At 35.9% G+C, this 12,022-nt stretch overlaps 1 long non-coding RNA gene across 1 annotated transcript; it reads left to right on the top strand.

The window, feature by feature from the left end:
• The first annotated feature begins 210 nt into the window (after window positions 1-210).
• Window positions 211-9,939, top strand: LOC136201942 (uncharacterized). The gene is made up of 3 exons (XR_010674216.1): window positions 211-497; window positions 7,327-7,475; window positions 9,331-9,939. It is a non-coding gene; the product is annotated as an uncharacterized lncRNA (long non-coding RNA).
• Window positions 9,940-12,022: the final 2,083 nt, after the last annotated feature.

Genomic DNA, 12,022 nt, shown 5'->3' with positions numbered 1-12,022 from the left:
CTCTACTCTTATTTTTTATTTGTCCACGTCAATAAGCTGAATCTCCTAACGATACGTGCCGTCTAAACTCGATAGAAAAGTTAAATAAGGACCGAATCTATAGTAGAACCAATAATCAAGGAATCAATGTGGAAAAATAATCGATTGGAGGCTTATTCTTAAAACAGACATTGAGGGAATTAGTCATGCGTTTTTGCCATTCTTGAAAACTATTTTCATTCTGGTGGGAGATAAAAGATTATCACCGTATAAAAGTAAAAGGAAAATTACACCCAAAATATCTCAAGCCCTCTTTACCCTCTTGCTAGCTCTCACTTCCCCAAAACCATCTCCGTCCACCTCGTCCAACGATCCGCCGTCAACCACCTCCTACCGGCGTCGCACCTCCACCTCTAGCTCCTCCGCCTATTTTTCTCTCTTTTTCTCCTTGCTTTTCCAGAGGATTCACTACACACCAGTTTCACGATTTCAAGCTTATCGATGCTTCTCTGCTTCAGGTGAGAACTTTAACAGCGAACCTCTTCTACTCCTTCGGAATGTAGAATCATTATTATGTTTTTATTTTTCTAATTAGGGTTTCTTCGAACTCGCCTTCTCCCTCTGTTTATTTCCCTGCTTCATCTTCTCTGATTTATGATTATGTTATACTTACAAATTTTAAGACAATTACTAGGTTGATAACCCTTGGTGATTGTACCTTTTACTAGGTTGATATCCCAATTTATCAAAGCTATCTTTTGTATGAATGAAGCTTTGATTTCTTTCTTGGTATGTAAATTGTTGTGTTGGATATATAGGATTTTATATTTCACTTGAAAACTGTAAACGTTGTGGAGCGGCCTCTTGCCAAATAAATTGGCAGGCGAAGGCTTGCCCCCTCTCCGGACCTCGTTCAGCGGGACGCGGGGCCGCCCTTTTTATATTTCACTTCGAAGTCAGTCAGCTGATATGTGAATGATATTTTACAGCAAACTTCTGGGTCCCCTCCCACTATATTCATTTGTTATCCACTAATAAGAAAAGTCATTTCATAGTTTTTGCTGTTTTGTTAAATTTAATAAATAATAGTATTTTCTTTTGTTGTGAAGAATAATCCCTATTCTGAATTATTAACATATCCCCCATTGATGCTTCATTTTCCTTGAGAAAATGCGCTCTCCAAATTTAGGATCAATCTCTTAAAATTAGGCAGTCTATTCTATTCTAGTCCCTTGGTGTCCTTTCTGAAGAGGTAATTAGACTTTTTGCGAGAAACACCTCCACCTCTAATATCTATTTTCACATACATAACAACTAATCTATGCTAGTTCCAATTTTAACCCAATTAAGATTCCAAAAGAAAACTGGAAGCGGGTTAGTATTAATGAGTTTTGATTAGTTTGAAAAGAAATTCTGGTGATTGAAATTATAATTTGATTAGCTTGTTTCTTGCGCTTCATGTTCTGATTGTTTAAATTCCCATTTTAAGAACCCACATTATTGGTTGATGATTGAAGTGTGTAAACCACTAGCAGACATGGTATATGGAATCACGTTTCATAATTTTAGAAGGAAAGCTAATATCAAGTGGAACCTGATATTCTTTTGACTACTTTATATAAGCTCCATTTTAACTACTTTATGGACAAGCTTAACACGAAGAATGGACTTAATGGACTTATGTTTTTGGCCAACAATTCACAATATGGGCAGAGGACATGTATGAATCTAATTCATTATTGAGATGTATCTCAAATTATATTCATACACATGGTCTCAAATCTACTACATAAATTACCAATTTTGTTAATTCGTTTTGGAGGGTTTCTTTTGTGGTACTAGTCATGCATGCGCCTAAGCAGAAATCGACAGTGTAGGAAGAAGCTCTGAAAGCTGGAGTTATTAAACATGGGGCTGGCAAATGGCGAATAATACTTAAAGATCCTGAATTTAGTGGTGTCTTATATTGGAGATCAAATGTGAATCTTAAGGTTGGTCTCTGGTGCATTCTTATGAGGATGAATATCTGTTTTTCCTAATATGAATTGAGTATCAATTTGCTTGTTTAGGTATTTTATATTGATTTAATTTTTCTAATTGCAGCTTAAAAACTTTCTCGTGACTCAATGGTTAATGATGATTCTTTATTATTTGGTTAGGATAAATGGAGAAATATAAGTGTATTGGAAAATGAATAGGCCTCTGGTACATGAAAAATTGAAAAGTTTGTCCATGTAATGAAAACAGTCAATAGCCCACTCTAAGCAAGTTAAGGATAATGAGACATGTTCAAAGTTCAGCGACAATTGGTTTTTTATGGCCAAGTTTGAGGGATCCCTAATGTATTAAACTAGTTTATTATTTGGTAGCAAGATTTTGCTCCTATCTTCTTCTAAAGGTTTTTGTTTCTCTTTTTGGTTGTTTTAGAATGAAGGTGAACGTGGTGGATTCAATAGGCTTCACTTGAACTACTACAACAACAACAACAAAGCCTTAGTCCCGAAATGATTCAGGGTCGGCTAACATGAACCATCATATAAAACCGTGAAAATCAAGTCGTGTCAGCGACACAGATTCGCTCCCTCCACTCCGTCCTATCCACTACCATATTTTCCTCAATTCCCAATAAACTCATATCACTCTCGATCACCCTCCTCCAAGTTTGCTTAGGTCTTCCCCTACCCCTCACCACTACATCCCTTTGCCACTCTTCGGTTCTCCTAACCGGCGCATCAAGCGCTCTACGTCTCACATGGCCAAACCACCTTAGTCGGTTTTCTCTCATTTTATTCTCAATAGATGTGACCCCTACTTTTGTCATAATTATTTCATTACGCACCCGGTCCTTTCTCGTGTGACCACACATCCATCTCAACATACGCATCTCCGCCACCGACATCTTATGGATGTGGCAGTGTTTCACTGCCCAACACTCCGTACCATATAACAATGCTGGTCTAATTGCAGTCCGGTAGAATTTTCCCTTCAATCTATTAGGCATGCCGGGATCACAAAGGAAACCCGTAGCACTCTTCCACTTCGACCAACCAGCTTTAATCCTATGAGCAACATCTCCATCTACTTCTCCATCTGTTTGGATAATAGATCCTAAATACCGGAAGCAATCCGAGGCCTGAACAACTCTCCCATCTAGGGTGATTGTCCCTGCCTCCCTACTCCTACGGCCGCTAAACTTACACTCCAAATATTCTGTCTTACTTCGACTCAACTTAAAGCCTCTAGATTCTAGAGTTTGCCTCCATAGTTCCAACTTCATCTCCACTCCTTCTTTCGTCTCATCAACCAACACAATATCATCTGCAAACAGCATGCACCATGGTATACCATCTTGAAGTGAACTTGTTAGTTCATCCATAACGATGGCAAACAGAAATGGGCTTAGTGCGGAACCTTGATGCACTCCAATCGTAATAGGAAACTCTTCAGTCTTCCCAACACTAGTACGTACACTCGTGCATACTCCCTCATACATGTCCTTTATGATGTCAATATATTTCCGCGAAATGCCTTTCCTTATCAAGGCCCACCAAAGTACTTCCCTTGGTACCTTATCATATGCTTTCTCCAAGTCAAATGAAAACCATATGCAAGTCTTTCTTCTTATTTCGATAGTGCTCCATTAATTGTCTCATTAGATGGATGGCTTCCATAGTTGATCTTCCCGGCATAAAGCCAAACTGGTTTTCCGAGATCTTCACCGTCCTCCTTATCCTTTGTTCAATCACTCGCTCCCAAAGTTTCATAGTGTGACTCATTAATTTGATTCCCCGATAGTTGGCACAATCTTGGACATCGCCTTTGTTCTTATACAAAGGGATTAAGGTACTTTTCCTCCATTCTGATGGCATCTTATTGTTTCTCCAAATTTTGTTGAAGAACGTCGTCAACCATTCGATTCCTCTTTCTCCCAAACATCTCCAAATCTCAATAGGAATGCCATCAGGTCCTACTGCTTTCTTCAACTTCATCTTACTTAATGCCATTTTGACTTCACCCTTTTGAATTCTCCGCAGGCATTCATGATTTATCATATCGTGATGGATACTTATATCTCCAACATCTTGTTGGCGATTTCCATTAAATAAGTCATCAAAATAGGACCTCCATCGTTCCTTGATATCCTTATCTCCAACTAGGACTTTCTGGTCCACATCCTTCACACATTTAACTTTTCCGAGATCTCGCGTCTTCCTATCTCTCATCCGAGCAATTCTATATATGTCTCTTTCCCCTTCTTTCGTATCCAATCTTGTATACAGATCCCGATTCACCTTTGCTCTAGCATCTCGTATGACCTTCTTTACTTGCCTTTTAGCCTCTTTGTATTTTTCGTAGTTCTCGTCACTCCTACATTTCCCCAATAGTTTATAGGATTCTCTCTTACTCTTTACTGCTTGTCGTACTTCTTCTGTCCACCAAGATGTGTCCTCACCCGGTGGCATGCTACCTTTAGATTCCCCTAGAACTTCCTTCGCTACTTCCCTTATACTATGCTCCATCTTATTCCATATCGAATCTATATCTGAATCCATATTGCAAGTCCAAATATCTTTTTTGGTCATCTCATCCACCAATTTTTGTTGATTCTCCCCTTGCAATTTCCACCACTTAATCTTAGTCTCTACTTGAGGTGTTTGTTTTCTTATACATTTCCTACTTCGAAAATCTAGCACCACTACTCTATGTTGGGTTGTCGTACTCTCACCAGGGATCACCTTACAATCAATATAACTCTTTCTCCAAGCACTCCTTACTAAGAAGAAGTCAATTTGGCTCGCATTACCGCCACTCCGATAAGTCACTAAGTGGGATGTTCTCTTCATAAACCATGTGTTCATGATACTCAAGTCATAGGCTGATGCGAATTCCAAAATATCATTTCCTGCTTCATTCTTATCTCCAAAACCATACCCTCCATGAACACTCTCAAACCCATTTCGCCTAGAACCCACGTGTCCATTGAGATCACCCCCTAGTACCATTTTTTCATCCCTAGGAACCTGTTGCACCACTTCCTCTAAGTCATCCCAAAAAGCTTGTCTTATAGACACATCTAATCCTATTTGTGGCGCATATGCACTAATGACATTCACAACCTCATCCCCTATCACTAGCTTAACACTCATAATTCTATCGCTCTTCCTAGACACCGCTACTACCTCATCAATATACTCCCTATCAATAAGAATACCTACTCCATTTCTACCCTTATCCTTTCCTGAGTACCAAAGCTTATAACCCCAAGGAGCTATCTCTCTAGCCTTGGCTCCAACCCACTTGGTTTCTTGTAGGCATAATATATTTATTCTCCTCCTCTTCATAACATCTACAATTTCAGCTAATCTTCCTGTCAAAGAACCTATGTTCCATGTCCCAAAGCGTAACCTACTACCCTTACCCCTACCCCTACCATTACCGTGGACTAGCTTATTTACCCGCAACCCTTGCATATTTGACACCACCCCCGGGTCCTGGGGTGGCGCGCCGCTTCGGGGCGACGACCTAGCAACCCTTGCACATTTATCACTACACCCGGGTCTAGGAAGTGCAGCGCGTCGCTGAGTAGGGAACGCCCCAACGGTATTTATATTATGGTTCATGTCATAAGATGTGGCTAAGTTTTACGCTGGCCGCCACAAACCTACCGCAACCCTCCTCCTTTGTCCGGGCTTGGGACCGGCTGTAAAGGCCACCAAGTGACCCTCACAGGCGGAGTTCTTCACTTGAACTACTAATTAAAAAAATTGGGAATTGCATTTGTGTACGAGATGGGATTTGGAGGGAAAGGATGTAACAATTCATGTTACTAGATTCAAAAAGTTTCAAGGATTAGCTGAAAATCCTACAGAGACAATGGTTAGCAATTTGAAGGATTGTATTGAAAAGAGAGGATTGGCTAGTGGGTTTACTCTTCGAACTTGCCCTATTCTTGAGACATCTGGAGATGGTGCTCTTCTCTTCCCATGCTTTACAAGGTCTTGGAACCGAGCATTTCAGCTACAAACGAGGCCAAGAATGAGCAAGTTGTATGGGTCAGTTTCAGTTACCCATTTTTATGCTGCCTTTGGAATAGAGCATGTAATTTTGATCCTTTAATTAGAATTTATGTTGTATGGAAACAGATAATGGGAAACGAAATTTCTGAAAAACATAGAAAAAGGAATGTAGGGGAAACGTGTAAATATTAAAAATATAGGGGGCATATTTATAAATATTAAAAATATAATAATACATTAAAAAAACAAGATTGAAAAACTGAGGAAGAAAGTCCAAGCTCAATCAAGATTCAAGAGACAAAGGTTATAGGAGAAAGAAATATGGGTAAGTTCTTTAAATTGAAGGATACAAGGAAGGAATTATCTCTCAAATAGGAAGTTTCAATTTTCCCAAATAGGAATTACAAAATAGAAAGTTTGAATTTCCAGAATTTTAATCGAAATAGGTAGGTAAAACCGTTTAAAAATTGGGAGACGTGTTTCATATTTTGGGTAATTACAGAAATGTATCCGGAAACGTTTCGTATCAGTTTATGAGAGTTTACGTTTCCCACATCTGACGGAAATAGGAAACCACATATGTCATGAAGAGTTTCCGTGCTTCATAGATTAGAATTGTTTGATCTGTTTTAGTCTTTGGCTCTGTTTTGATCTTTGGCAAGAAATGTGGGATGTTATTTTAGAAGAACTGTAGTTTAGAAAGAAGAATGGGTGAATTAACAGGTTCTAGTAATTCTGACAGGTTCTAGTCATAAAAATATTCTGAGTGATATATATGATATATAGAATTGAGATGATTATCACACTATTTTGATTCATGATTATTGTATACTTATTTTGATGTCATGTTAAACTTGGAACATGTGCAGTAATGTCATTGATTTTTAAGGGAGATCTTTTCTTTTTCCTAGGGACGGTGATTACCTAAAATTACATAACCAAGTTTCTTAAAGACATAGAAGGCACATTTATTAGATTAAGAGTATCTCCAACGGCCTCTTAATTGGATTCATAAGTTAAAATTGGAGGAGAGAGAGTTAAAAACCAACTCATAAGTTAAAATTGGAGGAGAGAGAGTTAAAAACCAACTCCAACAAGCCATCTCATCCTCTCTGTTGAGGAGCCTCTCTCCACTCCCAGTCCCCTCCTATTTAATTTTTTATTAATAATTTTTTATTGAGTATTATATTTATGTGATTCTACTTAGGATGAGTCTCAAGTTCGGTTGATCCAACTCTTTCAGCTATCCTAGTCAGATTTCCACAATTGTCCCGGAAATGATAAGATCAATTTCCCATAATCTCAAGTTTAAATTGTTCTTTTTCTGTAGGAACTGTAGTGACCAAAACGATGCAGGGGATTGGAAGGCTTCAGAGAGGGCACATCTAAAGGAATGATTTTATGGTGCTTTATTAGCCATAGATGGCTCAACCTTCATCTTTCCTCAAGGGGATTCCAAATCATCTTCGGGAGATTCAGGTGCATTACTTGTTTTACACTTCAATTGAACTTGCAACTTAGGGCTGATATGTCTAGTTTACTATAGAACCTTACAACTATTATCATCATTTAGCAAAATAAATTCTTGTTATTGGTATCTTCATTGACATTTTTAAGGGAGCGATCGATTATAGAAAATTTCATATTAGGTTTATGGACTAAGTTGAACAGAGAAAAAGTCCCAAATAATCTTAAGAAAAGTAGTCAAATAAATTGGCAATCTTAGTAAATTGTAAAGTTTGGACATTCATTTGTGCTAGAGCTAGAAAGCATCCGACACTTTTAGGAGATTAATGAATCCAGCACTTTCAAATAAGTGTTTTTTTTTTTTAATATGAGGACACTTCAGGGACATAGCTTCTGAGTTAATTAAGCAAACTATAAGGTTTTTTTAATAATTTTATAAAAAAGATGGATTGATATATACTGAAATAAAATAATTAAAAAAAAAAAAACAGAAATCAATATCAAAGGAAAAGAATATACCAATCATCCATTTTTTTGATAGTTTAAATAGTTTGAAGTATTTAATATATATTTGGTGTTTTCCTGTCGTATCCGTCTCTCATATTTTTTAAAAATATCGTTTGCTGCACCCGTACGAGTACTTGTGTCGGTGCATCCTAGTGCTGGAGCAATATCTTTTGTAATTCTTAGTGTTTATATTGTTTCTAATATATATATGAGTTCCATTCGATCCAAATAGATTGACAAAACAAAAAAAAAAATTGATTTTGAAAATAATTTACAATTTTCCACGCATTATTTTTTGCAAAATTATTTAAAAAATTATTTTCTAAAGATAGCCTAGATGAGTAGGAGAAGAGTGTACAAGGAGCTCTCCTGCACACATAGGGCTGTAAATGAACAGAGCCGCTCATGAGCGGCTCGGTGATCGGCTTGATAAAAGCTCGGCTCGACTCGGCTCGATTTGTAAACGAGCCGCTCGTGAACATGATTTACTGGCTCGGTTCGTAAATGAGCCAAGCTTGAACAGGTCAAAGCTCGGCTCGAATGCTCGCGAGCAGGCTCGATTAGAACATTTATGAACAAATTTTTGTTTAGTATAAAACTATATAGTTTTGTGTTAGTTCACAAATATCTAAACTTAATATTATTTCATTCGCTATTAGATGAGTTCGTTCACAAACATAATAAATGAGTAATAGATGAACTATTTGTAAATATCTTGTTTATTTATTCACGAACTTTGCTTGTGAGCTTGTTTATGTACACAATTAAAGAGTTATTTGCGAGCAAACTTCACAAATATAATTAACAATTTACTCACAAACAATTCATGGTTAAATAATTTTCTTAATGAACCAAGTCCAAAAGAGGATTTTGGGCTCGAAACAAGCTCAAAGCTCGGTTCAAGCTCGTTGAGCAAGCCAAAGCTCGGCTCGGACTCGGCTCGTTAATTTTATAGCAAGCTCGGCTCGGGCTCGAGTTCGTTAATTTTATAGCGAGCCGAGCTTGAACAGGCCAAAGCTCGGCTCGGCTCGGCTCGATTACAGCCCTACCTGCACAGGATCCCAAATTTAAGAGGGTCCAATTTTTTTTATTATACAAATCTAAATAAATAATTGTTGTTAATTATTACTTGAAAAATTAAGTGAATGTTAACTTATCCAGACAATTAACGCTCTAAGAGTCTTCAGGGGTCCAATTTTTTTTATTATTATTATACAATATCTATTTAATTTTTTTTTATTGTATTTATTATGTTAAAGATCAAGTTAAAAGTATTTTGGTGTTTTATTTTGTAGAAACATTATATGTAGGTATTATTTTTTTTTAATGAATATGACTCAATTTTTTTCATTTAGCACAGAGCCACAAAAATGTTTAAGACGGCTCTGGATCTGTGATGTTGTTGGAATGACTTGATGGAAGACATCAACAAAAGGTAGTGGAGTTTTAGACACAAAGCACTGCGAGAAAATTGTGTCGATAAAAATTTGTTGCGGCTGTTTATCTAGGAGGCGGATATCACCGACGAATTGTCCTCAGTGATATTGATTTTTCTTGTAGTGTGTTATGCGGAGCGATCTAGTTGTTTCCCCTTTAGTCCATCCTCACATGAGGTCGAACCATATCTGACAGAGATTGTGTTACGGAGGACACTTTGATACTAAATATAAATATATACAACTCAATGAAGATGGAAAGCGGAAGTATATATATATATAGCTAGATTCACCATTCACTCCACTAATCACTAATCAGAGAAGGTATTGCCGAGATGCACCATTGGAAGACATTGTTGTTATTAGCAAGTGGAATTGGAATTTGAGACCTAATGAGCAATAATTGTCAAACCTCCTATACAAGGCACTCAAAGACATTAAGTGTAACACATCAACTTTAGGCACTTCATTTTTTTTTTATTCACTCTTATATATATATAATCTAACTTTATCGTCCGAGTGTTAATGCACATTTCCGGTTTACTTTTAGATAAACTTATCATTTTTCATGGTTCTCATCGGACCAACCTCATAAAAGGTCTATATCAATTCTCACATATATTAATGATGTTGCACTATAATTATATTGAGTTTTACTTATAGTTCAAATATTTTTCTTTTTAAACCGAATGGATGAATTTAAACTAAATTTTGGATGAGATTTTTGTTTTAATATATATAAACACAATATATATAAAAGAGAAAGAGCAATCTAGCAAATGACAGTGAAGATTGAAATATTGAATAGGATTAATTAAAGAAAATGATAATATTTTAATTAGGAAAAGAAGATGGAATGACAAAGAATAATGAACAAATAAATATGAAAATGGAGTAATGTTGTAGAAGAAAGAAAGAACAGAAGAATCGGGGGACCATAAACAACCCATACCCTTTAGTTACTAGTAATAAAATAAAAAAAGGAGAGATGTATTGTTGTTCATCACATCACATGCCGCCATGTGATGGATGGGGATGGGGATGGGGTGTTCAAGTAAATTTCTCCCTCGCAATTTTCCATTTTTATTTATTTTATTTGATTTAAAAAATATCTAACATTTTATCTGAGGTTTTGAGGGATTGGAGAAAGGCGATAGTGGAAGGGGTGGTAATTTGGGAGTAGCAGTAGGTCTTTTTGAAGTTCAGTGGCGGAAGCCGTCTTCGGGTCTAAAATGTAATGTGGATGCGGTCTGTTTTGAGGATACCTGTTTTAAGAGATGAGGATGGAAGGTTTGTTGCAGCAAGAACCGCAATTGTTGTTGGATTACCGGCGGTGGAAGAGTGTCACACCCACGGACGTGACAAAGAGTGTGAGGCTTTGACACTTTTTTCAGCACTGAAATGGGTGGAGGAGGGATATAACTAGGTGGTTTTTGAGTCGGATGCGAAATCTGTGGTCGATGCTATTAATTTCAGAACTGATGATGTATCGGAGTTTGGTTCGTTGGTGTCATGTCGTCGTTCTCTTCTTCTTAACAGCAATTATTATGTTTGTTTTGCAAGGTGACAAGCGAACGAGGTGGCTTACTTTTTAGCGAAGTCCTCTCGTTCATATTCTTGTCCCATGTTTTTTTGATGTTGTTCCGTCTTTTTTGCAATCTGTACTTAACTTTGATTGTCCGGTTGAGACTTGTTAAATACATTCTTTTCGGAAAAAATATCTAACATTTTATTTTCCTTCTACAACAAAAAAATCATTTTATTTTCCTCTATTTTTATTTATGTATCTTAATCAATGTGACATAAAATATTTTTGACTTCAAAATTTCACCAAATTTGGATTTTCAACTCTTAAATTTTTATTTACCAATAGTTAAGTGTTTAATTTGAGCTTAATTTACAGATGTTAAATTCGAGTTATAGTATACGTAAAACAATTAATTGAAAGACAATCCATTTTAAAAAGTGTATCGAGTGATGAGATAAATTATATATCCATAAGGCTTTTAAATTTTATTTAGTAAAATTTAATTTCTAAAAATGTGAAATATACAGCACCACTCTTGGATGCTATACATTATTTAATCTACATTCATCCACGAACATAATCAAAATTTTATAGCAAAAAAGCATTAAGAGTTCTCATCATTTTAATTTTTATGTATTGAGTTATTGATTTTTATTTCAACATAATTATGGCCTTGCATAGATCTTTCTATATCTCCTCTTGCAATTATCAAGTTAGTATTTGTATTTATTAGGATGTTGAATTGGATGGGTTATAATATAATTTTAACCCAATTTATGTAAGAATTTTTTTTTAATGGTTGGATGAGTTATTATATATTTAATATGAATGGTAGTACATAACAATTTAACTCAATATTTTTTTATTTAGCTGATTTTTTTTTTATTTCTCTCTAATATTTTAATAATAATAATAAGTAAACTTCAAAGTTATAGTTTTTTTTTAAAAGAACATCAAAATCATCGTTAAAATGTAATAATTAATATATAAATATTAAAATACAGATCAATATATGATAATATAATCAAAATGCAGTAAAATAATAATAATAAAAGCCAAATCAATCAATCATTAATGAATCCTGTTCT

This window comes from Euphorbia lathyris, chromosome 8 (assembly GCF_963576675.1).
Source record: "Euphorbia lathyris chromosome 8, ddEupLath1.1, whole genome shotgun sequence".
Taxonomy (NCBI): Eukaryota; Viridiplantae; Streptophyta; class Magnoliopsida; order Malpighiales; family Euphorbiaceae; genus Euphorbia; species Euphorbia lathyris.
The sequence above is the reverse complement of the archived record's forward strand: the minus strand, read 5'-3'. Positions and strand labels throughout refer to the sequence as shown.